The sequence below is a fragment of the Plecotus auritus genome (genome assembly GCF_963455305.1).
Source record: "Plecotus auritus genome assembly, chromosome: 1".
NCBI classification, from domain to species: domain Eukaryota; kingdom Metazoa; phylum Chordata; class Mammalia; order Chiroptera; family Vespertilionidae; genus Plecotus; species Plecotus auritus.
The window spans coordinates 10003910-10028900 of record NC_137770.1 but is presented as its reverse complement, the minus strand read 5'-3'; the positions used below and the strand labels follow the sequence as shown (position 1 = coordinate 10028900).

The 24991-nt window shown below is 53.3% G+C and overlaps 1 long non-coding RNA gene across 3 annotated transcripts in view; it reads right to left on the bottom strand.

The window, feature by feature from the left end:
- LOC308246615 overlaps positions 1–8993 on the bottom strand; it is a 35812-nt gene extending 26819 nt beyond the window's left edge. For 2 of the 3 annotated variants that reach the window (XR_013960427.1, XR_013960428.1), the window contains exons 1-6: positions 8847–8993; positions 8675–8745; positions 8206–8408; positions 5476–5580; positions 4556–5262; positions 2840–2952 (exon numbers count right to left, since the gene is read on the bottom strand). This is a non-coding gene — a long non-coding RNA (uncharacterized lncRNA). Of the gene's footprint in view, positions 1–2839; positions 2953–4555; positions 5263–5475; positions 5581–8205; positions 8409–8674; positions 8746–8846 lie in introns of those variants that run through there. The other variant, XR_013960429.1, reaches the window with a different exon arrangement.
- Between the last annotated feature and the right edge of the window lie 15998 nt (positions 8994–24991).

Here is a 24991-nt window from a genome sequence, read left to right as displayed (position 1 = left end):
CCCTCCCTAAATTGAAACCCACTCTCCACCCTTTTGACCTACAGGTTAACTCCTAGCATCCCAACAACTCCTCTAGCAGCCGAGGTCCTTCGTTGACTCACCTGCCCAAACAAACAAACATCCCACATACTTTTACTGAGCCCCACGTGTGCCAGGCTGGTGCTGGGACACCCAAAGGAGGTGTGGGCTGGCCTAGGGGCCCCCCCAGAACACTGGGTTAGGAAGTGGCGGTGGAGGGGTGAGGGAAGAGAGGAGGCGGCATGAAGACCAGAGGTGGGAACAAGCAAAAACAGAAAACCAGAGCTGAGAAGAGCTGGAGAAGGGGGAGCATCTCTGGGTCCTACTCATCCTCTAGTATCCCACCTGGTTCAACCCTCCTCCTCCATCACCGGAGCCGCCAGGGTTGACTTAAGGATGGATGTGAAGAGTGGGCTCTGGAGAGCAGGGGTCAACCCAGGAAGTCACCCAAGACCTCTGAGCTGGGAGAGTGGGACGAAGGGTCCCACGTGCTCAAGCATGCAAGCAGGTGCCACCCCTACACTCAAGGGAGCCATGCGCTCGGACCCCTCTGCCGGTGAACACAGAAAAGCTAAAGACCAGTTGGCCCAGAAGCCCAAGCAGGAGGGGATGTGGGAGCCAGTTTCCCCTAGGGCCAGGCAGTCGGGGCTCCAGGAATAACACAAACCCCCAAGATCCTAGCCAACTCATGCCTTCCACCCCTCCTCAGGGGCTCAAATGCTGAAATATTGGTGACCTTGGGCTTGTATGTGAATCATCAGTATGAATTTGAGGTGAGAAGTCCTCTGGATTTTTCCCCCCTATTTAAAATGCATCCTCTCATGTAAAAATACCAGAAATTGTTCTGTTCTTTTCCTCTCCAGTCCCCTAGTCTGGGTAACATCTGGGTCACCTCTAAGGTAGGGCCTTCAACTTTTTTATTGGGGAGCCGGATGAGAGCTGGTTTTGCTAACTTGGGAAGAGGGCAGAACTGATTCAGGCCTTCAGCTGACAGGTAAGTGAAGGGAGAGGGGTAAGTTTCCTACTAATCAAGTTTTCTTGCTCCAAGTACCCCACTTCCCTCTTAGTTCTTTTCCATTTGGCTGCAGGTCTGGCCAGAGTCTGAAGTGGAATTGAAGGAATCTGATTTAACTGCTTGATCTACCTGGGGGTGGGAAATGTCCAGAACTTGAGACAGAGGGCAAGTTTCAGGCTCTGGCCATACCCACTGACATTAACGGGCAGGGGGAGTTCAAGTATCAGGATAGAAGGGGGTTCAGGTGGGACGCAGGACGTATGAGAGGGGGAAGGACACGTTCTGATGCAAGAGCTATCGTCAAGTCCCCTTGACAATCCTCTGGTTCTCTGAACCTCTCTCCTCAGAACGCGGGACCAAAATGTGAACCCCAAACCATGCCCTTCCAGGGGGGTGCCTTTGTGATCCCACGGGTCCTACACCTGTGACGTGGCATGCTTTTCATGTCCAGTGGATGCTGAAACAAGTGAGGTGCATGCTGGAGTGGGAGCCCTGCACCCCATGTCCTCATCTGTGAGTGAATCCCACAGGCAGGCAGCCCCTGGCCCAGTGCAGCTGCCTGCCGGGCCCAACAAAGAAACTTTCTGCAAAGCAGCCCTGTCCCCAAAGCCGCCTTCCACGTTCAGCCCCACTCAGTGGGCCTCGCCAAGGCTTAAATGAGGAGCAAAGGAAACCTGGGCCCCGGCCCCGAAATTACAAGTGTGGCCTTGGGACCATCGCCTCTGCCCTGCAGACGCCGGTTCACCTCATTATGATAATCAGTGTGTTTTTCCTTCACAGACAAAGAAGGCTCCTTATGAGGAACGCTGGAGCCCAGCAGCTCCCTCATTAGCGTCTGCAGCCTCTTCCTTGACAAGGTCCAAGACTAGCCCTGTGTTCATTAAGGGGAAAGGGCGGAAAGTGCAAGGAAACTGAAAAACACAGCTGGGGGGAGGGGAAGGGCCCTTTCTGTTGGCCATTCATTCATTGAAAGACGATGTGTACCTTTAGGACTTAATCACCAGCAAAGGGTCCGGGGAGGATTTAACCAGGATGAAGGCGGTAAAGAGGTTAAACTTGATAGGAGTTAAAACCCCAAAACGGGGCAATTTGATTTGAAAGCTTCCTGGGACTTGTCACTTGGATCATTAATTTAAAACCTTTTTCCTGTTTATTTTAGCCCAACCCCGACACGAGAGGAAACCTTTCCCTAGATGTGTTTTCCGCCGATGTTAATATTTTCTAAGTCCCCTTCCCTGCTTCATTGTCTTTGGTGCCTTTTCTCATTCTTTCCTTTCTCCCCCACCTCTCCTTCCCCCCCCCCCCCCTCCCCTCCACTTCTTTCTCCTCTCTATGGTCCTCCCCGTGGGAACTTTACCTGTAAGAAAATCTGATGGCGACTCTAATTGAATTTTCTCACGAATACTTTAATGACCTTATTTCAAGTCCCTCAAATAGTGTCTGGTTCTTACCTGCAAGATAGTTCGCCGGACCCGCCAGGTGAACATTATTAATCCTATTTTGCAACTGAGAAAAAGTGGCTTGGAGAAACTGACCTACCCCAGGGCCTCAGCTTAACTAGGTGGGTTAGCCAGGACTCAACTCCAAGGGGAGATGGTGAGAGGCAAGTTCCAGAAGTTCGGAGCTCTGGCTATGTGAGGTCCTACAAGAAGGGATGCGGAGCAGGTGTCCCCGGGGAGCCTAGAGGGATTGCGTGTCAATAGGTGTGAACAAGGGCCCAAGAGCCCCATGAGAGGAAGACTGGAAATGTGTCCGTGTGTCCGTGAGCTGGCAACTGTCCAGTTTAAGCTACAGAAAAGCCATTACCTTAGTGAAGGCCGCTCGGCGGAGTAGAGAAGGCAGGAAGCAGTGGGTTGAAGAGGAGATTGGAGGTGAGGAAGGAAGACAGCAAGTGGAGACAGGCCTTTGGAGAAGCTTGGCTGTGAAAGGAAAGAGAGAGATGGTAGTGGCCAGACAGGAGGACAGGAGGAGCCGGAGGCTCAGGCTGCGGAGAGAGCAGTTAGGAAGTTGGAGGAGATAACTGGAGGCTGGAGGTGAGACAGGAGTGACCAGTGCAGAGGGCACCTCTTCTTTTACATCGCAAGAGGCAAGGGGGGGTGCAAATGTGTGTGGACCCCAATCTGAAGGGCCCCTTGACAGCCTCGGATCCCCTGGGAGGCGGTAGGCCAGCCCCGGGTCGGGACAGGGAGTTGTGAGGTTCAAATGAATTGACAATTGCAAAAAGGCCTTTGCAAACGGCAAAGGGAGACTTAAATGTTCACTGTATTTACTCGCTGGTAGTGGGAGGCTTGAGTTTACAGCCCACTCAAATCTCACTGGGGCCTGGATTTCACTGACCATAAATTATGCGTCCTTACATTAAGGATGTAAAAAGCAGTGGCAAAAGCCTCTGGAAGACAAAAGGTTCCCTCCTAATAGCCTGGATTAACTCAGAGCAGATCTCCGCCCACTTCATTCGTCACCTTCCAAGTCACCCCTCCACCTTCATTTGCCATATAATCCAATCAGGCCCTTTCAGAGGCCCGGGAGCTATTGTCTACACCAAGCTGGGCTTCTCAAAGCGGCCTGAGTTGTTTTTGTCTTGTCTGGACAAAACTGCTTGGCTTAAAAGGGGACGAAAAAAGTGCTGGTCAAATGAGGACCCCAATTAGCTTCCAAGAGACTGTTTGCATCATCTCTGTGTCACATACCAGGCCTGGTGTGCTGGGCATATTGTCGGTGTTCAGAAAAGGTTTGTTGAATTAATTCTGTTTTTATTCATTTTGAAATTTATTTATTGAGCGCACACACTCACAGCACCTACTGGGTGCTAGCCCCATTATTAGGGCTGGGCATGCGAACAATCCGAGTGTTAAGGACCTTGCAATTGCCACAGCAATTTACAAAGCACTTTCATAGTAGTTACATCATTTGGTCTTCAAAAGCACCGTGTGGGGTAGATAAAGGTGGGTGGGTTTTTTTTTATTTTTAATCCTCATTTAGACCATGAAAGGAACTGAGACCTGGAGAAGTTAAGCGACTTGTGTAAGGTCACACCATTATTGAGGTGGAGCCAGCACATGGTAGCAGCATTGGGGCCACCCAGATCCCCAAGACCACCCTAGACAGCTAGGATTTCAAGCACACTGTCCTGCTGTCAAATGCTTGATTAGAAATCAAGAGCTCTTAGTCTAACTCTGGGCCAGGGGGGTAAGAGGTAGCAACAATGTCACCCAGGGTCCAACTCTGACCCCTCGTCTTGCCAGCAGTATGACAAAATACTTACGTTCCTCCAGCCTCAGTGCCCTCACTGTTAATGTGAATAAATCCTGTCCCACAGAAGGGGCGTTCAATCCCCACCCGCCTTTATAAAATTACTCAGGTCAAGGCCACATTCATTCTTATCTGTAAATGATCCTCACCTACATGTCTGACATAGAAATAACCTATTCAAAGATCACAGAAAGTGCTCTGGAAATGACTGCATGCATAATTGATGTTCCTATTCAAGTCAGCCCATCACCCTTCTTGGTGGTGCCCTACCTGTGCAGGAGAGCCCCGTGGACAGGGGCTGTCGGAGTGCTGTGGGAAAATAAACAAGAGACATAAGACAAGTGACACTGATGGGGATGGACTGACCTATCAAACTTACAACAAATGTTTGCTGAACACCTCCTCTATGCCCAGCCCTGCCCCAGGCTAATTTGGCTCATTTAATACTCACAACAACCCTAGGAGGTTGCTCTTCTCATCACCATTCCCCGGAAAGAACAGGGAGATCCCAAAAGAGGCAGGGATGCCCATGACGTCAGGGCTCATGCTCATTCCAGAAGCCCACCACGGCTTTGGAATTGCCAGTGAGATGCTGGCGGAGCCCTTGGCCCAGGTCCCCCTCCTGAGAAGTTCCCCAAGGGATCCTTCTATTCAGGACATCATACGGGCAACAATAGGGTCAGCTGAGAAAAACTGACACCTTCTTGGGGAGGGAAACACTCCAGGTCGCTGGCATATTAACACAAGCAGAGACTTACAGGAAAGTACTCATAGCAATAGGCACAAGCATAGCAAAGGTCAGGGGTTAATGTCCAATGCCCCCTCACTAGGGCATTGGATTAAGTCTTTAGCCAAGAGGAACAGCTGGTTGGTCAGTTCTGGTCCTCTTCGGCCTCAGTGGTCCTGGTCCAGGGGGTCTCTATCAGTGGCTGCTTGGTATGCTGGTGGGATCCAAAAATGGGCGCTCCTGATGTCTTCTGCAATTGATCAAAGGTTAAAGGAACCACTTAAAAGCCCAATTCTAGGTACTAATTAAAATTTAAATGAGTTAATTATAACTAAAACTAATTAGTTAAAATTTAAAATTGTCCTTTAATTGCTCATGGGTCTGGGGGTGGTGGGAGGAGTGTGGCAGGGGTGGATTTGGCCGCCATGTTGTGCATAAACCACCACAAGAAGGGGTTGCATACCGTAAGGTGGAGATGAGCAGCAAGCACCTTGGCAGCAGCTGGGCATCAACAGGTGGTCCTTGAAGACAAGGAGGCGAATGGTGATGTCATCCCTGAAGAGAGAACCTATGGCATGGGAGGGGGCCAGATTAGAAACCATCTTGATGACCTCTAATGGCCAGCGAGGGAACAGCAGAGAGAGGGAGGGGGCTGTCAGAGGGAAAGGAGCGGGGAGTGGAAGAGAAAGGAGGGAGGGGTGAGGAGGGAAGAGGGAGGGGTGAGGAGGGAAGAGGGAGGGGTACAGAGGGAGGAAGGAATCAGAGAGAGGAGGGGTAAAGGGGGGATGAGGGAAACGGGAGGGGAGGGAGAAGGGGAGAAATGGGAGGGGTCAGAGAGACGGGAGAAATAGGAGGGGGAGGAGGGAGAGCAGAAATGGGAGGGGAGGAAGGAGAGAAGTGGAAGGGGAGGAGGGAGAGAAGTGGGAGGGGGTAAGGAGGACTTGATTGACAGGACACAAGTGTTCACTGTGTGCGCACGCGCAAACTCAAGCCGGGTTTGGCGGGCTGAGAACATTTGCAGGCACAGACCGCTAGGGGGCGCACAGCCAGCTCCAGAGCCCAAGACCCAAGAGCACAGCCACCTGCGGAGGGCGCCTCTCGCCCCGCCCCTGCCTGGCCCTCAGCTGCCAGGGCAACAGCTGGCATAGGATGGGCGGGAGAGCACCCAACAGGTCTCAGGCTAGGAGGGTGGGCACAGCCCACCCCAGCTCATCACACAAGACCACTAATTCCCCTAAAACGCAGGCACGCCATCACCAGCCAGAATCCACCTGTAGACATGCGGCAGCACCCCCACGCAACCGCCCAGAGGGCCGTCGGTGCCTTGCAGCAGTGGGGGTCACCAAAGAGACATGAGGATATCAAGAAAACACTCGCCATAAGGGTCTTTCCAGAACATGATTCCACTTTTAATAAGTAAAAACACAGAAAGCTTGGCCCCGACCTTCGTTAAGTCCAATTAAACAAATTAAAACGTAAAAGACCCGGTTCTCAATACAACGCTTTCACTCATTTCAGTGATCTCTGGACACATGATACAAAATATGGTATTGCTACAAAATAATATAAAGGCGGCCAAAACCACCGAAACTCATCCAAACCACCATTGCCCCCCCCCCCCCCAATCTAGCCTCCCTTCTCCACAGCAAGAATTCCAAGACCCCACATGATGGCGCCTAATTGACTACTGCATGGCCTCTTCATCCTGCTCAAATGAGCCACACCTTCCTGAGATCCTCAAACCGAAAACCGAATGAAATAAACTAATCCGCGTCCACGCATTTCCACGACCCCCAAGTCACGCAACCAGTGTGGATCAGGGCATCTCCGCCCAGCGCGAACCCTGCAGCCGTTCCCCAGTGAACCTAGGGATCTTAAAACATTTCCCACTTAGGTAATGAATACAGAATTCTCCAGTAAATCTCACGCCTGACCCCCTCCAGCAGAAGAACAAAGGCCACCTCCCCTCCCCACCCCGCCCCCCAAAATTCCGCAGTGCCACCAGCGCCCTCTGGCGGCCATCAAGAAAACATTCCAGAAACCTGCCACGTAGCAACCCGCTAGCGCCCCCCACACACACACATGCACGCGCGCGCGCGTGCACGCACACACACACACACACACACACACACACACACACACACACACACACACACGCAGCCCGCCATCCCTGAGTGGGGAGGGGGTGGTATGGGGGGGCTTGATAGGGACAAAGGAAATGGCAAACGGAGACTTTATCAAAAATCAAAAGCCCGCAACATGTCAGAATCTTTCAGAGACCATCACGCAATGCTGAAAGGACCCTCCGACCCCCAATTCCCAGCTCCCCGCACCCAGACCTCCCAAACACACCCCCTTTTCTGTTTTTTCTCTCTTCCCTCTTGCTTCCCAGACCCAAGGACACAGCCTTCTCTCCACGCCAACCCACCCCCCTTTCTGCTCTGCCAGTACCCCCAATTACTTGGCCCTCCCTCCATCCGCCCTTCCTACAGAACTGATCATAGGGGGCTTCTGGCTTGGGCGCCATCTCTCTCTACCGTTAACAAGGAGGTCTAGCGGAGTGAAACCAGATGATATCGGTTAGAAATTTTACTCTCAATTTTTCACTAAAGCGGGCCCTGCACTAAACCTGTGTGCTTGCTTTGGGAATCCCTGACGGGTACGAACCTCTACTCACGCCCACAGGCCACCAACATGCTACCCAGAAACTGGGGGGTGGGAGGAATATGCCCAGGAGACCTTTCTCTTCGGGTGCCTTCCCCCCCTAATCCGCGGGGCATGCAGAATGCGTCGGCCGCCATATCTCCCACCATTTGTGGTTCTAAAGGTAGCTTTAGACACAGAAAATCGGGGTTTTGGACCCCAGAGACTACGGGACACTGGATTCCGACATCGGTTTTGGTCCGATTCCTCCCACTCCTCTTCATTTCAGCCCCCACCACCCTCCCTACCCTCATGAACTGGACGAAAATGGGGCCCTGATTTCCCCCGCCCCCCAAAAAAAATGTGCCTCGAGATTTTCCTTCCTGACAGCATTTTGTTGCCGATGCTCGGGACCAGGCGAGGTGGCCACCTCTAAGAGAAGGTCCCGGCGGTTGTCCTTCGGCATGTCCAGGAGGACAGAGGCCGACCCAGATGAGGGTGTAGCCTTTATTTTGCACATCCTTTCCGCCAAGGATGGCCAACTACTCACCTGGTGGGGAGATTCTCGCGTGGGCGCCCCGGTTCTTCGGAGGAGCTGCGGCCAAGGCCAGCAAGCCAAGGCGCGCTCCATCCAGCTCTTCGCCGTCTGCGCTAGGGGCTGGCTGGGTGGGGTTTATATGGAGGCGCAGAAGGGGTGGTCTCTGACGTCAGCGCATTCTGCTGCAATGCGCTCATTTCTCCAAAAGTGATTGGCTGGAAAAATGAGCCCCCCAGATTCTATGACAAATTGCTCTAGCCGCACCCAGATTGCAGCAAAGAAGGGAGGAAAAAATTCTGCCGCAGTGCCCCTCGCCGCCATGACCAACACCCAATGCTCACTGGTGTTTTTTCCCTCCACGAGCCCCGCTCGCCACCAGGGCCATTGGTGGGCACCATTTTCTGAGGGAAGGGGACCAGGGACGTTTTTTCTCGGGTGGGCCGAGGGTAAAGCTGGGCTCCAGGGGTAGCCGGTCACGCACCTGGCTTTTTCGGAACCTCGATTAAGAGAAGGCATCTTAGGGGAAGAAAAGGATGCTGTCTGCGTATTGTCCTGGAAAATAAAACCCCGGGCAAGATAACCGATTCCCAAATGTAAATCGGCGCCCGTCACCCCCTTTTAGCCCACCCACCCATTTATTTCTGATTGGTTACCTTGGACACGGAACACTAGGCACAGCACCTTCGACTCAGAAAAATGAAATAAAAAAATAAACCAAAAGAGGAAAAAAACGGGTTTTGAGTCCAGGCTCTGCTGCTTTACAACCCGTGTACCCAGAACCCTGCAGTACCCCCTCCTCTGCTAGGGGGCCCGTTTCTCCACGTTAACAAGGCGGTACCCCCTAACGGGATTGTAATAAGAATCTACGCATGAGCTTTGTCCCTCTGGGGACAGTACTTTTCGAGGTCTGTGTCCCACCTGGGGATGAATGGGGTACCCCCCCAAAAAAAATTGAGGTGATTTGCCCACACGTTCACTTTGGAAAGCAGCCCCCCACTCCCCTGCACCGCCCCGGGGAGACGGGCAGTGACACATGTTGCCGCAGAGCAGGGCTGCACGGCCTCGCGCCGGGACCTGGCACCGGAGATCCGATCCCTAACAGGTGGCGCTCTCGGCAGCTCCGCCGGGCACCGAGGGGCAGAGCGGGCAGGGCCGTCAATCAAATGTCCTCTCGCAAAGGTCAAAATGCTGTTGAAAGGGACTAAGGATCTATCTTAGGGTGACAGGTGGGTGCCAGCCGGGAGGGCAAGGATGAAGCGCCTGGTGACAGAAGAGGGGTGAGAATGAGTGATGGGTCCCAAAGGGGAAAAGGGAGAGGGGCCCCGCGGAGGTATCGGGTTAGAACAGCGCCCCCCGCCCTTCCGGAAGGGGTGGAAAGCAGCTTCAGAGAGCGCCCCCCCCCCCGTGGCCCCCCCAGGCCCCGCGGTCCCTCGAGGCAGCTGTAGCACAGACGGGGTGTTCTGGGGCTGAGACCAAGGGACACGGCTATTTGTAAAGGCAACGGCTAGTGACGGGGCGGTGACCATGGGCCACCAGGCCACGAGAGACCCCGCGCCTTGGGCGGCGGGCTCGTGCATGGATCCACGGGCTCCGAGGACAAAGTGGGCTTTGGGGCTCACGGCCAGGAGCCGCCCTAATGTGTCAGATAATGTGCGGGAGACAAGAACACCCCACTGATGGCTTGGGGAGCGTGCAAGGCGCCTCAGAGACTAGAGCCCCCCAACAGGAAGGCCCGCACCAACCACAGACGTCAAGAAAGCTTCAAAAAATCATGGCTCCGAGCATCCCAGTCAACAGGAGAACATTTATTAGCCACGGTATTAATAGCTAGGAAACAGCCCGAGCGGCCCGGACCAATCAGCGGCCAGGAGCCCCGTCGTCAAGCCTGCTCGGCCAATCAGACGCCAACAGGCCGAGTTGCTAGCCTTCCCGGGCAGAGGAGAGGGGCTTGCATTGTCACGGGGGCTCCAGCTCGCCCTCCACGCGTGGGAGGCCTGTGTGGGAGCCCAGGCAGCCACCAGAGAGCGTCAATAGTCACGCACTCGGGGTCCCAGGAGTCTGTCTTAGAGACAGTGCCTCCTGGCATGAGTTCTGCAGCCCCAAAGATCATGAGCTGACACTCTGAGAGGAGCCCCCAGCCTGGGTTGGGGTGCCTCAGGGAGGCCCAGTGGAAGGAGAAACTCCAGACATGCAATGCGCATCTCTCTCCAACAGGCTGGGCCCCACGAGGGAAGCGGGGCCTCCCAGCGCCAAGTCAGCCTCTCTGCTTTTTTTTCTGGGCTCCCTGGCTCCTCGCCTGCTGCTCTGAGGTTCACAGTAAACCCTACTCCTCTTTTTCAGGGTCTTAACTGACAGGCCAAGCCAAAGGACCCTGGAAATGATGTGTTTCTGACAAAAGTGTGGCGGGTTTGAGTCCCAGCTCTGCCCCCTCCTATCGGGGAGGCTGGGGTCCAGACCCTTCTCTCAAGGCCCCTATGTCCTCATCTGGAAAAAAGAAAGAGTTGGACAAGATGGTCCCCAAGGAGCTTTGCAGTCCTGCTTTGCTTGATTTGAATGTATACATCAGGCGAGTCAAATGTCTTCCAGAACATTGTGCCTGACAGTAATTAGTATCAGGTGTGCCCTGCAGCCCATGTGGTTACTTCATCACGCTGCTTTTCTTTCCATTGTATTTTATTTTAAACAGAACTCCATGGCAACATGTGTATTCTTCTGGCTTCCTAAAAGAAAGGAAGAAAGAAAGAAAAAGATAGAAAAAGAAAAGGCTGCTGTAAACGGATCTTGCTGAGTGTGGTTTAACCACAATACAAAAAAATATATATTTTTTTTTAAATAAAAAAATCCATATGTTTAAATGTTTTTGTTGGCTTTTCTGAAGCTCGGAACCTAACTTTTAAAATATTTGTTGGTCCAAAGCAATGGAAGAAATAACTTAAACGAGCCCATCTATCGTAATCTCCGGATCCCGGCCATTCCTCAATGTGAGCGATATTGGGCATGCTTTCCTCGCTCAAAAAAGACCTTTGAGGGCTCAGATTCATATCTATAGGGCAAAACAGACAAGGAAATCCAGGTTGAGGAACGGCTCGCTGTCTTTTCTGTACATGCTGAAACCCAACTCTCCTGAAGGGCCCTGGAGGAAAGCCATGTCCCAGACGCACGGCTTAGCCTGCTGCCTTTTTTTTTCACCCTTCTTCACGTAGATCTAATTCAAAGCACACATTTTTCTTCTTTTTTTAATTCATACTTGGGAACCCTCAAAAGCCATGTGAGCGGTCTCCTATCCACATGTACATACTTGTGGGCAAGTGTACAACCGTCCTAAGATTCAGCCAGGAACGGAGGACAAGGTCCTTCTCTATCCATCTCCCGGGTGTGGGTCAATGCGCTCTCCTCTCAAAACTATACTGAGAGCTTTTACAGAACAGCATCCCCTCTAAGCAGGCCTTTTCAGCCTTCTAGGTACTTTCACCCCCCGCTCCCCCCCCCCAAAAAAAAATCATTGTGTTCCATAGAGATCTCTCTGGGCCTTCCTCCGAAACTCCTTTCAGTTGTTGTCAAACAACAGTCCCATCCATCTCCCAGGGTCCTGGGATTGATGGGGTCTTCTAGAATGTACACCAATGCACACAGCCTTTCAGGGACGCGATTTTGCCTTCAAAATAGAGGCTAACCTCTTTAGTCTGACATTTAAGGATTCATGTGATGGGCTCACTTTTTACTTCTTTTGGCTTATCCAAATTCAACTCGCACCCAAATTCCCTTCGAGTTGTATATTGGGGCGGGGGGGGGGGGGGGGGCGGGGGGGCGGTCCCTGCTATGTCGTGATCCTGGAGTTGGGGAGTGAGGAGCACCATGGCTGCCTGCACACTTCTGGACTTCTACCCAGGACCCCGATATCAGGGGCACTCTGCTCCCCTGAAACCTGAATTCTGGATGCAGCGCCAACCTTTGCATAGAGGAGTATGCCAAATTGTAGATATTAAAAGACAAATAAAATCCGGCCTTTTGCAAAAGGCCAAGGATAAAGCTTACTTCCCGGTAGACCTCTGGGCTTCCAGGCAGAGCAGAGCGTGTTGACTCTGAGGTCCGTGTACGTGGGAGAGGGTAAGCATTGCTCCTTGGGGATACTTGTCATGACCACAGACAGAGAAAAGAACGCAAAGGTAACACCCCTAAATTACCCCGTGATACCCCTAAAAACCATGAGTTGTTCCGGACAATAGATTCTGGCCATTTTTCTTTTTTCTACTTTTTATGGATTTCTTTATTGGCATATATTGCTTTTGTAATGTACATCTTTTTAATGTAGCAATCCAGGAAGACTGGCCATTTGAGCCTCTTCCTTAGGGACCTCAAATATGTAATATTTTTCTGATAAGTAAATAAAAATCAAGACACTCAGTATACCCTGCCTGAGGAGCTCGGGGCACAGTCCCCACCAGGGGCTCAAGCACGGGGCGTGCACCACAGGGGCCTGGAGCCAGCCCCACAGCCACGTCAGACCTCTGGAAGGCCTCTCTTGAACCCGCCACAGAGGTGAACAATTCCAGGCTGGGAATGACAACACCAAAAAACGAACTTCATTGGTTTCGTTCCTGTAGGAGGGCCTAGAAAAACCCATTTCCCAGGGAATGAGAAAGGCCAAAAATGGAGTCTTGGCGAAGCAGGCCACCGCCATGGGTTGGATTTTAGAAGAAGTCACATCCTGACACTAGGAAAACGTGGCCACGTCGCTCAGCCTCGCCCCCACAGGGCCCCCCTAGCTTTGGGCGTGGGCCAGCCCCGGATTCAAGCTAGGGGTTTTCTTGGCCCAACTCCATGGAAATATTTCCTTCGTGGAGCAAAGAACTGCTTCATTCAACTGCCTGCGGCTAGGGAGGGGGCTGGCTTTACTGTGTTGACAGAGAACGCAGAGGCCTGGGGAGGGGCCCCAGAGGAGAAAATGTATTCCAGGTAGAACAGGACTGGAAAGTTTGCTTTAAAAAAAAAAAAAAAAAAAAATTTTTTTTTTTTTTTTTCAAAAAAACGAAAAGATTGCTGACAGTTGAAAAACTGCCACCCCACCCAAGAGGCTCCAAGAGAAGACATTTGTTTGTACTAGATTTCAGTGAGGACTACAGCAGGGACCTGTCTTCTTAACGGCAAAGGGAAGGGGGCCAATTCTGGGCATGCTTTCAGCTTAAACATTCGAGGTCTGGATCCTTCCAGAGCCCACAGTAACCTCCCTGGGCCAGGCCTGGTGATAGCTGTGTCAGCGCTGGCCCAGAAGACACCAGCTCCCGAGTGGAGAGTCAAGGGCACCCAGGGGACCCCCACAATTAGATGCCCGTGCACAAAGAGGCCGTGGGGCTGGTTCCTGGGGGCGAGTTGACCCTAGGTTTGTGAGACCCAGCTCCTCAGCAAATGATGGGAACGTGGAGTATCTTCACCAAGAGATGGGATGGTTCATTCTACCACCTCGTGCCATCCAGGGCATGCAAGAAGATGAGAGAAACCAGCCCAGGGCAGAGCATGGCAGGCAGGCAGGTGCCACTCTGTGTGGTGGCTCGTGCCGCCTTGAGTTGGCAGCGCCTGTCACTCCTGGCACCTGAATTGAAGAGATAGCTTCAGGAAATCGCAAGGGAGACTGCTGGCTTCCTCCCAGCTCCAGGCCGACCACTCATCCTGCCTGATGGCCCTGCCACTTGTTGCCTGTGTGGCTCTGGGTTCGTTGTTTAACCTCTCTGAACTTCATTGTCATGATCTCTAGAATGGGGATAAGTGCCTCCTTCAGGTGAGAATATTAAATGGGGGAAATCGTGTGCTCTACGAGGATGTAAAGTACAGCATAAGGAATACAGTCAATAATATTGTAATAACTATGCATGGTGGCAGGTGGGTATTAGATTTATGGGGAGGAATCCCTTTGTAAAGTAGATAGTTGTTTAACCACTATGCTGTACCCCTGAAACTAATACAAAATAATACCAAATGGCAGCTGTGATTGAAAATAAAATAAGAGAAATAAATAAAAGTAAAAGGAATCCTTTTATTGTGTTCAAAGCTCCCTTGTCCCATCCTTCTTCCCATAAAAACCCTCCACTTGTACAACCCCTAGGAGGGCCCTTCTAGTTGTTAGATGGGTTGCTACCCAATAATACAGCCAATTAGATCTTTTAAAAAAAATTGTGTGTTGTGTAGCCCTAACCGGTTTGGCTCAGTGGATAGAGGGTCAGCCTGCGGACTGGGGGGTCCTGGGTGGTCCCGGGTTCGATTCCGGTCAAGGGCATGTACCTTGGTTGTGGGCACATCCCCAGTAGGGGGTGTGCAGGAGGCGGCTGATCGATGTCTCTCTCTCATCAATGTTTCTAACTCTCTATCCCTCTCCCTTCCTCTCTGTAAAAAATCAATAAAATATATATTTTTTAAAAAAAATTGTGTGTTGTGTAAACCAGGGCCTTCTGGTTTTCAATGCTGTTTGTATTTATTTTATAAGAAGCATACATTTATTCTGTAATTTTAAAAAAGTATATTAAATCCACAATAACTGCTAGGTCAAAGGGCAAAGGCACCATGTTGCCCTGCCCCGGGCACATAGGTGCCCTTCCATGTAGATGGGGCAGCCTAGAACCCTGCTCTCCAAAATGTCTAGGCTGCTGAACCCTGCACTTTGGGGGATAGACTCTGCCAGTCCCACCGGGGCCATTGAGGAGATTAAATCACATAGAGCCTGGGTACCCAGCAGATGCTCAGTACTGAGGTGGCACCTCCCACCCACCCCATGCAGACAGCCGTGCCGCCCTGGGGAGAGCAGATCTGACAATGCCACGTTCCCCACAGGAATGCAGAACCCCAAACCTCTACCACAGCCTCCAGATTGAGGAGGAACAGATCTGGGCCCGGCAGAGGAGAGCTGTGATCCTCTGGGTCCTGAGAGGCCCAGGACAGGGGTGGTGGCAACACCGCTGGGGTGGCCAGGCACCCCCAGGCCAGCCTCTGCTGTGCGCCGTGTCTGGAGCCAGGATGCAGAGGCGTCTTGCAGCCTTTGCCCAACAAAAAGCGTTGTTTCCCCCTTTCTGGGGTGACTTCACCATCCAGGTCAGTGGGGGTGACTATGGGTCACCGTGGTGCCTTGTACCCTTCTAGTCTACCAGCTTGCTCAGGCTTATGCTCTGCAAACGCTTCGCCCACTGAGACGTGGGCTCAATGTTCAACATACCCTTTAGGTGTTTGCAGAAAGGATGAGCTTAGAGGCGCCTGCCTTTAGGTAAACGGAGCTGCCCTGGTACATTTAATGATAAAGTAAAGCAAACAGAAGCCGCCTTTCCGGGGCCTGCCTGCTCCCACTGCCTCCCAAACTGAAGACACCCCTGCCTTTCGGAACTGTTGGCGGTGGAGGGCTTCAGGAAGGCTGCTGGGACACCCTCCCCCCCACCAGCCCTCTTCACCCCACTGAGCCTCCGTGTCCCCTCTGCAAAAATATGAACAGCATCACTGGTTTGCTCTGAACACAGAACAAGAGAGACTCGCAGACTATGAAAAACAAAAAGCCTGCTGAACCACTCGGCGGCAGGACCAGGAGGGTGACCATCCAGGGTCGGAGGTGGCACACTCAGCCCAGACACACTTAAAACCAGCTGTCCCCCCTCCCCCCCCCCCCAAAAAAAAAAAAACAGCTGAGGTTTTACACTTTTAGCCTGAGTTTTGTTGCCTTTAAAAAGTGAATTCCAGGCTTTAGTCAGGCATTCATTCATTCACTCATTCATTCAAGAAACACTTACTAGTAGAGAATATAGTCAATAATCTCCTGATAACTTATGTATGGTGTCAGGGGGGTACTAGACCCATCGTAAGGATCACTTTGTAAGTTATAGAAAGGTCTGACCACGGTGCTGTACACCTGAAGCTAATACAATATTAAATGTCAACTATAATTAAAAAATTAGAAAATAATAACATAAAATATGGCTACCATCAACGAGTCAACAAGTGCTGGCAAGCATGTGGAGAAAAGGGAACCCTCGTGCACTGCTGGTGGGAATGCAGACTGGTGCAGCCACTGGGGAAAACTGGAGTTTCCTCACAAAACTAAAAATGCAACTGCCATTTGATCCAGTGATCCCACTTCAAGGAATATGTCCTAAGAACCCTGAAACACCAACCAGAAAGAATATACGCACCCCTAAGTTCATAGCAGCATTATTTACAATAGCCAGGATCTGGAAACAGCTCAAGTGCCCATCGGTAGATGAGTGGATAAAAAAGCTGTGGTGCATTTACACAATGGAATACTATGCAGCTGTAAAAAAGAGGACCTATTACCTTTTGGGACAGCATGGAGGAGATTATTATGCTAAGTGCAACAAGCCAATAAGAGAAAAACAAATATCACATCATCTCATTTATATGTGGAATCCAATGAACAAAATAAACTGATGAATGAAATAGAACCAGAGGCATGGAAGGATGGAACAGACAGATAAACCTCAGAGGGAAGGGAGAGAAGCGGGAAGAGATTAACCAAAGAACTTATATACTTCAATGCATATATGCATTGCACGTGGACACAGACAATAGGGTGGCGAAGGACTGGGGCAGGGTGGGAACCAGGTGGAGGAGTGCAATGGAGAAAAGGGGACATTTGCCTACTCTCAACAATAAAAATTTTTAAATAAAATTATATATATACACGCACACATTATAGATCTATTGGAACATAAACCTAAACTAGATTTCAGTAAAAAGCTAAAAGGAAGGAAGGAAGGAAGGAAGGAAGGAAGGAAGGAAGGAAGGAAGGAAGGAAGGAAGGAAGGAGCACTGGGTGCCTCGGGCTGGCACTGTTTCCGGTGTTAGGGATAACATGACAAGTGGAGGGACAAGCACCTCAGGTGCACAAGGGGCTCAGTCCGGGCCCTGAGAGCAGTGAGTGCCCCCACCCTCCCTGGGAGGGGATCCACAAGGGGGGGATTGTCCGTTGAACTAGGAGGGCCAGCTGAGGGGGAGCTCGGACGCCATGGAAAGCTGGCACCTCTGCCTGCTGGCTCTCAGAGTATCAGGAATTCTGGGCCCACGTCCTTTCCCGACAGTCTGGCCTTAGGTATGTTTCCCAGAAATCTCACTGTTTACTCTGAGGGGCCTCCCCCAGCAGAGGCCTCCAGATCCTGCTTGGGGCTGTAAGTCACTTTCTGGCTGGATCCCGGCACAGACATCTCAGAGCATTGAACGTATGGCCACGTGGCCGCCCCGCAGATCCAAGCAAAACTGTCTGGCTGCCCGGCCTGAGCGTCCTGAAAGGCTTCAGTGTATACCCCGGCCCCCGCTTTGGGGGTTCACTTGGGGCACACACACGCACGCACGCACGCACGCACGCACGCGCCCTGAGCAACCAGCACAGACCCAGGCCGGACCTATGGCTGGTTTCTGCAGCCCAAATCAGGGCCCTTATTTGGAGAAACCTGAGTGGACCTGGGCTGAGGGGGTCAGGAAGGGTATACGCTGCCTGCCCCACCGGGCTGGAAAGGAAGCCAGGTGACGGTGGGGGCAGAAAGTAGAGAGAGGAAGGTAAGGCCAGGGGCAGAGGGGTCAACACGACAAGCAATCCCACTCCAAGCCCCCTCTGGGGAGGGGCTTCCCCAGGGAAGAACGACCACATGAAGCAGGAAGGCTCCTGACCCTCGGGACCTTGTCTGGAGGATGGACGTGCAGACCAGCACCACCTGGGAGGGGCAGACGCTGCAGAAATGTGGACCAACAAGCAGGACCAGGTCAGGCTCCGCCACCTGAAGCCCTTCCATTTCCGGGCGCAGTCACTGTCGTCTCTGGTCAAAGCACAGGGTCATCGGGGTGTTTTCGTACAGAAAGGAGTGCTCCCTGGAGAACAAAGGCTAAAAAAAAAAAAAAAAAAAAAAAAAAAAAAAGCCCAAATAAATAAATAAAGCAGAAGACAGGTGCCCAGGAGCCTGAGGGACACGCTACCCCTGTGTGTGCCAAGCCCCATCCGATGGGCGACATCGGCTGGCCTCCCCAGGGTCCTTACATATTCTTTTTTATTATTTTTATTTTTATTGATCTTATTTTATTTTTAAAAATCTTTATTGTTGAAAGTATTACATAGGTTCCCTTTTCCCCCCCCCATCGACCCCATCCAGCCCATCCAGGTCCTCACCACACCACTGTCTGCATCCACACATTCTTTTTTTAGATGTTATTTATTTAATTGATTGGGGTGACATTGGTTAATAACATTATGTAAATTTCAGGTGTAAAACATTATAATCCAACGTCTGTATAGTCTATGGCATATAGTCTCCACCAACACACTTGTTTCTTTCTGGTACCGTATATTTGACCCCCTTTCCCCAATTCAAACCCCCTCCCCCCCTCCCCCCCCCCCCCCCGTCCCTTCCCTCTGGTACCACCATTTTGCTGCTTGTATCTATGAGGTTGTTGTGAATTAAGAGCCTGATTTGGGGTCCAGGAAGGCAGCCCACAAGGCTGTGCCCCTCCCGCTCAAGAAATGTGTGAGGGTCTGTGTTGGACCAGAAGACACTGCAGCCTTTCAGGGACACCCCTGGGCGGCCCCAGCCTCCTGGCAGGTCTCCGGAAGGGGGGCTGGGCGCTCAACAGAAGTTGTCGCCACGCTCCCATATGTTAAAGACTACCTTGTGCCTGCATTTCGAGCCCCATTGGGAGGCAACTCGAGGCAGAAACAAGATGGGAAGAACTTGAGCATCTGCTCCGGGGCCCCTGGAGTCCAGTCACGACAGCCTCAGCCTGAAGGCTACCTTCCTGGAGGGCTGGGCGCCCAGCTGCCCCCCTCCCTGCCCACGTGGCAGTCCATGCTCAGCAAAGTCCAGATGCAGGACGGTGTTCCCGAGATGAGGATTTCACACGTAAACACATATTCCCTCTAAATAAAGGGGAAAACCCAGGGCCATCCATCCCCCGGGAGCCAGGATCCTCTTGTCCCCAGCAAGGCTGTGCTCTGGCTGACCCTTGCTCAGTCAGGTTCAGCCTTGAGACTCTCCAGCACCCAGGGGTGGTGGCCATGGGAGGCCAGGTCCCAGAGGCCAGCATCACGCCCCAGGGGGCCTGCAGAAAGTAGAAAGTAATGCTTGCTGAAGACCCCATCAGCATGTCCCCATAGGACTGCTGTTTATTTAAGATTTACATTCTTTTACTAAACTACGGGGAGACTTACCAATCATTTAAAAAGGCCCCCCTCCCCCCTCCCCGCCCCCCACACCCACAGGTTCGCTCATCGACGTGATGCCATATCTGTGGTCTAAATGAGCAGGACTTTCTGGAGGGCAAGCTGGCAGCACGGAACAAAAGACTCGCGCAGAAGCCCCAGCCGGGCCATTTCCTCTAGAAATGGCTCCCGCAGAAACGCTTGCGCACGGCCTCGCGGGAAGGTGCAGGGCGACTGGGTCCTTGGGGCCTCTTGTTCCTCTGAGCAGCTCATCTAATCCTCACCCAGGAGGTGTGAGCTTTATCACGCCCGTTCGCAGACGGGGAAACCGAGGCACAGAGCAGCCCTAGCGTTTGAGCCAGGAGGCACCTCTCCCTGTTGCATTGCAGTCACATGTCACCCGCTTCCCTCGGGTCCAAGAATGTTGAACTGAGTTCTTGGCCCCAGGGTGACAGAGAACCTCAAAGGAGGTAGAAGGTCATCTGAGCACCATTTTCCAATCCGGGAGTTATGTGTGTCTCCCTCCCCCTCCAGATGTGATAAACCTTCCAGGCTCCTTCCTTGGCACCGGACGGGGACATCGCTGCGTCTGGCTGGCGCCTGGCCAGCACCGGCATGCAGGGAGCGCCTTGCAGAAATGAGTCTGAGTGGACCTTCCAAAGAATTCCTCTGGGTAACTTGGGAGGAAGGAAGGCCTGCAGTGCCCACTCCAACCCCTCAGCCATATCAGGAGGGAGGTGATGCCGCCCCCGGGATCGGACTGTTGTGAGGTGCCTGTCACACCACAGGGAGTCGCGGTGAAGCCCTAGGAACGCCAGTCCCGGGACGTGCCCGATGCCGTGCGTGTGTGTCAGCCGTCGCGGTGCGCACAAAGCCCCAGGCTGAGTGTGGCCAGTGCCCGCGCACTGCCCACCCTGGGACCCGGGCACTGTGGTGAACCCTGCTGTGCCACGGGGCAGCGAGCCTCGGTGTGCCGGTCGGGGACTCTCACAGGCCCACAAATGGTTCAAAATCGCTACATCATCCAACCTATCCCATTTCCAAAGCCACCAAGCAGCCCAGGCACGCATCTGCACATCCCAAAGTCATCTTTCCACTTGTTTAAAGGATAAGGGTGGCCGGCCAGAAGCGCCCAAAAGGCTTCTGGAAGTTTCGGGGTGAACCTCTAGGGTGCTACACCTCCTCTGAGACTCACAAATCCCAAATCTCATTCCTCAGTCCTCAGCGCTGAGCGGGGAGAGGGGGATGGGCAGCCTTCAGCCTCACCCCTTCATTTGCAAACTAGCAAGACCAGGCTGGGGCCCTGAAAACTCCAGGCTGGATGGCCTCTTGGCCTTCTTAAGGGAACAGTGAGCAAGGCCAGCTGGAAGCAGCCTGGACCCAAGACACCCCCCTCCCTCAGGGGAGTTAGTTCTATTCACTTCCTGGGCTAAGTCACACCACCTCTTGCTCCAGGCTGGGAGAAGGCACCCCCGGGTTCCGTGGGTGTTCCTCGCTGCCTCCTGGGGCCTGGGAAGGGGCTGTACCCCATCTAACACTACCGAGGAGGGCTCTTTGGGGATCCCCAGGGAAACACTTCAGGCCTCCTCTTACAACTTATTGTGACTTTGAGGATTGTGGTCCGGATTTCTGTTCTCATTTTTATCCTCAAACTCTGCCCAGCAGAGCTCCCATCCTTCACTTTTACATAAGCCTCAGCCAGGGTGCCCCGAGGCCCAGAGACCTGCCCCGACTCCAGCTCTGACGTGGCAGCGCTAAGGGGGAGGGCAAGGCTATGAACCGTCTAGCATTTCTCCTCACTGCCCCAGGGAAATAGCTGACCTGGGAATTGCGTGAGACGGTCAGGGCCCACCATGCGGGTTCCTGCGTAATAATCCCTCCTGGCATCCCTGGCGACAGGCCAATGTCAAGGGTTAATGTCCGAAGGAAAAGGGCACCATACCGGGCTGACTGGGGCGCTTCCTGTGCAAGTCAGAATGACACAGCAAAGCCCCAAGCAATGAGCCAGGGCCAGAGACTTAGTCAAGGTGAGACTCCACGGAAAGACACAATGGTCGTGAGAACCTTACCCCGATGAGACAGGCCTTTCAGGGGGTGCAGAACCTCTCCCCAGTGAACCCCAGTCTTTACTCACACCAGCTGTCTCCTGACAGCCTCGTTGCCCTCCCTTCCGGAAAAGCAACACCTAGGGCTCTATTGAGTGCTGGGGAACAAGAATCGGCCCTCCTGAGACAAGCACAGGGCCCGAGTCCCAGCAGCTTGGTGTCTAGGAAATAGTGAAGGTCCACCTCAAAGGGATGGAGCGTGCGCCTGCTTATGTGTGCGAGGGTCATAGTGAGGCTGGCCACAGCACATGACATGGCTCAGCTTGGTGCTCGCCAGAGTCGCATACGCAGTTTGGCATCGTACCCAAGCACCACCGGCCGCGCCAGGACCGCACCACCTCTACTCAGACAGCTCCGAGGGCTGAAGTCGGCCTGGGAACGGAAGATGAGGCTGAGCCACCCTCGGACTCCACCATCCCCCACGTTGGGCAGTCGATTCACTGGTAACCAAGAGCCTTGGGGGAGGGTCAACTAAGAGTCAAGTATCAATTCCTCTTGAAATGCTGAGTTTCAGTTGGGGGAGGTGCAGAACGAGGGCCTGGAGCAGTGTTGCTACAGCCTCTCAGCAAATACTTGAGTCTTGCACAAAGTGGCCCGAGGCCCGTAGATAAGCCTCCACGTTGAGAATCCCGGATGCCGTGAAATCACGAACCATGGCGAATTGCGGTGAATCACCGTACTGCCGAGAAACCCATCCAAGGACACTGGGGGGATAGGGCAGGTCAGTGTGGCCAATTATAATGCTGAGGACTACCACGCGGCGGATCGCAGGCGCTGGGGGACCGCGGGCAAGTGGCCGGACCGCGGCAACGGGCGAACCATAGCACGGCAATGGCCGTCTCCTCTCCCAGACCCACACACTTCTGACAATCCCTGATTTGAGACTGGGGCATGAATATCACCCTGACGTGCAAGCTGCCCTGCAGCCCACCCTCAGAGATACAGGTGCCCAACTTCCTCGGATCCCAAAACTCAGTAACTTGAGCGCCAGGCCGAAAAGAGGGGGGGCGTCCCAGACCGCATTCTTGGAACAACCCATGAGGCCAGTGGGAGAGTCATTTGCAAAATGCAGGGCCAGCAGGGGGGCAGCCTCATCCTTGGAATTCAGGAGATGAGTTGATCTTTTCAACTCTATAGTCAGTCCTTTTTCTTCCTCTTCTTCTTAAAGGAACAGGGCATCCCCAGGCAGGTTGGTAGGAGCAGCTCTGAGGATGAAATTTATGGAGTTCATTTTGGTGGGAGGTCAGTTATCGCTCTTCTTGTCCTCTCCCTCACCCAGCACGGGAGGGCCACAGAGCGGACACTTAGGAGTAGCCCCAACAAAGCCATTCTGGTGACACTGTCATCCCCAGACTCGGGGAGAAGCCAGTGTGATCACCCACACCTCACCTGTGGTTCCTGAGGGGGTGGTTCTGGTACACTCATACAATTAATAGTGTTTCCAGGAACTGTAGCAGGACATTTATTTCCTTTATTCAATTCAACAACGCTAGGAAATGGGTCATCTGTCTTCAAGTTTTGGAGAATGCCACACTGGCTTCTCTCACAAACTGACCAGGTACTTGGTCCACACAAACCATACAGGAAAAGAATTGGGGGTACAGATGGGATCTCAGCAGGAGAACTGGATCTTTGAGAAACCCGTGAACAATTTTCCTAAGTTAGGGCAAAGGCCTGGGACACTTCTCACTGGAGAATTTCAGGAAATCATTGAGTGGTGCACATGATTGTGGGCCGGTGCCTCACCCTGAGAACCAGTGGATCTGAGAACTGCGGGGACCCGTGAAGCTGCAAATGGGGTGCATGTGGGTGAATCACAGTGCGCTGTTATGTAGAGAACGGCCTCCAAACAAAGAAGGTCCAGGAAGCCAGGGCTCGGCAGACCCAATGTCGCAATCACAACGCAGCAGGATGACGGTACCACGGACCGCGGCAACGGGCGAACCCCAACCGCACACCTGGCTGTGCTCTTTCTGGCCAAAGTGGTAGTTAATGGTTTTGGAGGAAGCTGCGGGTGCCAAATTTCCCCCTAAGACCCCTATCTCCATTTCTTTGACCCTAATACTCAAGGACATTCTCCCTTTCCGGGCGGGCCAGCCTCGGGCAAGGAGAGTCATTTGCAAAACAGTAAGGGGAGTGCAAGCCTCCTCCGGAATTCTTTGACTTTTGAGTTTTCTCTTCTTAAAGGAACAGAGCATACTCTACGAGCTTTAGGAGCTGCCGCCAGGATGACATTTACCAAAGTCAAAAGTCACCCTGGAGCGGCGTTGCGTGTACTACTGCTCTTGCCCCAGATCTGGAGAATGGCCATGCGTCACTCCAAGAATCAGAAATTTGAGCAAACACCAGTGAAACCTGGCATCATGGTGAACCATGGGCACAAACCGCAGTCTGTCAGGGGTGGAGCAGGGAGTCCAGAGGAGCTGTGGTGAACCTCAGCATCTGTTCAGGATTACGGTGCTGGTGCTGCTGACCGCAGGCCACTAGTGAACTGTGGGCCACTGGCGAACCGCGGGCCACTGGCGAACCGCGGCCACTGGCGAACCGCGGGCCACTGGCGAACCGCGGGCCACTGGCAAACCGCGGCCACTGGTGAACCGCGGGCCACTGGTGAACCGCGGGCCACCGGCAAACGGAGGCACTGGTGAACCGTGGGCCACTGGCAAACTGCAGCACTGGTGAACCGTGGGCCACTGGTGAACCGCGTGGCACTGGTGAACCGTGGGCCACTGGCGAACCGCGGGCCATTGGCGAACTGCGGCCACTGGTGAACTGTGGGCCACTGGCGAACCGCGGGCCACTGGCAAACTGCGGCACTGGTGAACCGTGGGCCACTGGCAAACTGCGGCACTGGTGAACCACGGGCCACTGGTGAACCGCGGGCCACTGGTGAACCGCGGGCCACTGGCGAACCGCGGGCCATTGGCGAACTGCGGCACTGGTGAACCGCGGGCCACTGGCGAACCGCGGACCACTGGCGAGCTGCGGGCCACCAGTGACCCACAAGCTGCTATTGAATCTTGGACCATTGGTGAACCGTGGATCACCGGCAAGCTGCGGGTCACTAGTGAACCACGGGCCATTGGTGAACTGTGGTCTCTGACAAGCCGCGAGCCTCTGTTGAACCGCAGGCCACCAGCGACCGCGAGCCGCCGTTGAACCATAGACCACTGGTGAACTGCGGCCACTGGTGAACCGCGGGCCACCAGCGACCGCGAGCCGCCATTGAACCACGGACCACTGGTGAACCGCGGCCATTGGCAAACCACAGGCCACTGGCAAGCCGCGAGCCGCCGTTGAACCGCGGGCCATTGGTAAGCCGCGAGCCTCCATTGAACTGCGGGTCGCCGGCAAGCTGCGGGCCACTAGTGAACCACGGGCCATTGGTGAACCGTGGGTCACCGGCAAACCGCGTGCCATTTGTGAACCGTGGGCCACTCGAGAACCGCGGGCCACGGGTGAACCGCGGCCCCTGGGAAGTCACCTCTCCCAGGCCAGCACACTCTGTAATTCCCGTTTA